This window comes from Penaeus japonicus, unplaced genomic scaffold (genome assembly GCF_977035675.1).
Source record: "Penaeus japonicus unplaced genomic scaffold, GWHDUDI00000001_assembly GWHDUDI00000039, whole genome shotgun sequence".
Lineage (NCBI taxonomy): Eukaryota > Metazoa > Arthropoda > Malacostraca > Decapoda > Penaeidae > Penaeus > Penaeus japonicus.
In genome coordinates this window covers 11,947,196-11,949,695 of record NW_028234441.1, presented here as the reverse complement: position 1 = coordinate 11,949,695, position 2,500 = coordinate 11,947,196, and the positions used below count along the sequence as shown (strand labels likewise).

Sequence of the window (2,500 nt, the reverse complement as noted above, 5' to 3'; positions counted from 1 at the left end):
GCTCTGCTTTTGAATGGAGTTCGAATTAGAAAAAAATAAGAATAAAGTTGCACATTTATTACACTGATCAATAACTAAGGTTGCGCAAAGGTAATATAGATTTTTTTTTTACCGTCGAGATTGAGGTCAGCCTATATCTGATCATCCCGTGTTTTCTTGCAGCATTCGGGAAACTTTTATGTATTCAGATATTTTCCATGTTTGCTTTTGTGTGTTGTTGATGCTAACTGCAACGGTAAGCGAGGTGTCTAAAGTTGTGTCCTGACATCAGTTAAAACAAAGATTATGCTGCGAATTTCGGAGCTTAATTAAGATTTAGAAAGTGACATTGTCTTGCCTAAGCAGAGGAAATGCAGGCATGCAAGCAGACAAGCCAGACTGGAGAGCGGCACTTCTCGACTAAATCCCGGTCTGCTCGTATGCTCCTCCTCCAAAAATGTGGCACGATTTTGTAATTGGCACTAAAGGAAAATTGGAAATAAAGGTGATGTGCAACTTTGTGTGGAGAAAAGCTGCTACGAATAAAGTAACGCACAGTGTGTAATTGTACCGTATTCAGAAGAAGACATTTCAGAAATTACTTTTAAGTAACACATTCTTCCACGCGTCTCTTGTTATTTTAAATGCGGAAATGCATTTATTTCATAAATTTTGGCTAAATTATTAAAATGTAACATACGGCTATCTTTGCATGAAATAGTAGATATTTGTTGTTTTTTAAAAAGTTGACAGATTCCCATTGTATGACACACTGTTAGTGATAAACGAAATATGCATTAAAAATTGAAAATGCCATCATATTATTACATGAAGATATGATGTGTTAAATATGATAGTCACCCTGAGAAATTAACAGCCTACGTTTTTCTCTGACTAACGTTTTCTTTGTCTACTGTCAGTCAACTTGTTAATACTTTTTAAATTCAATACTTTATATTTTTTTTGAATTTATTACAAATTTAAAGGATTATATACTAGATTAATCACATATGTAATAGTCATCTCCTGACGGTACTTGAAGTACACATTTACCTCATTTGTATCTCGTTTGCGTGAAATACCTTTGTAAAAATAGAGGCTACTAAAGTAACCTTTTTCGTCGCCACCTAATGTGATGAGTCTCTGGACAGCCCCCACATTCAGTGCCACTTCAGTCGAGCCAGCAAGGCCAGCACACTGAGTGGGGCTGCGGTCTGGGGGGTGTCATAGGAGAGCCATAACGGTTGACTTACCTGAACAAATTTCATGATGAAAGAGTCTCTTCAATAAATTTGTTTCCCTGACCATGATATTCTTATGATTTGTTTCATGTGGATAACACAGAAGAAATTTATAATTTCAAGATTAAGTTTAGATTGCTCAAATAGTAGAGGACCTGCTTCTAAAATTATTGTAAATATTTGGTAGTGGTGAATTTTTGATCCCATATAAAAAAAGGCAAATATCAAGGATATCTCTTCTAATATCTCAAAAAATAAGATTCTTCTGGTTATTCTACTGAAAATGTGACATGACAGGTGAAGGAAATATTGTATAAGCTCAAAATGCGCAACACAACGATTAAAAGATATGAATACATAACTAAGAAATTGATAGACGCCATCATTCCTCAAGTCGGAATATTTATTGTATTACGCGTCGGTATTCTTGATTGACCATTTCTTCTTGGCAAGGTCACGTACTTTTAATTGTTAAATTAAAATTCTGGAGCAGAGAGACAGACAGACTGACTGACAGAAACGGTGACAGATAACCAAGCAGGTAGATTTACGAAGATAGGCAGACAGGCAGATAAACAGGAAGTCAGGATGGACAGGTAGGCAGGAAGGAGGGAAGAAAAGGAAGGAAGTCAGACGTGCTTCCATACAGACCGACCGACCGACTGCCTCGCTTTCTGCCTGACTGAAAAGGAGACAGAAAGAGATATGCATACATGCAGACAGCCGAACAAAATTGGCAGACGCGGCAGCTGTTGGGAAGTATACTTTTTGAAAGATATTAAACAAAAAAAAAAACAAGCAGAGAGTTAGTCAGAAAAGCTAAGATAGGAAAACGGCAGAGTAGCCAGTCAAGTGGATTGGCAGGCAGGCAACCGGGAAGTCAGTTACGTATCGTAGTTGGTAGGAAGACGTGCCGGCAACGTTTTCATCCTCGTCAGCATGGTCATTACATATCGTGATCATGCAATCGGTTAACGCCATCAGTTTCATTGTTATGATCGTTAAGTTTATCATCATTTGCATCATCATCATTTTCATTATAATAATTTTCATTATCATTATCATCATCATTTTCATTATCATTATCATCATCATTTTCATTATAATAATTTTCATTATCATTTCATTTCATCATCAATTTCGATATCATCACCACCACCATCTCCACCATCATCATCATCACCATCATCATCATCATCACCATCACTATCACCATCACTATCACCGTCATCATCATCATCATCATCATCATCATCATCATCATCATCACCATCATCATC

At 36.7% G+C, this 2,500-nt stretch overlaps 1 protein-coding gene across 2 annotated transcripts in view; it reads left to right on the top strand.

Annotated features, from left to right (window-relative positions):
- The window catches only part of LOC122264018 (uncharacterized), a 15,135-nt gene that overhangs the window by 387 nt on the left and 12,248 nt on the right, over nt 1-2,500 (top strand). The window lies entirely within an intron of this gene.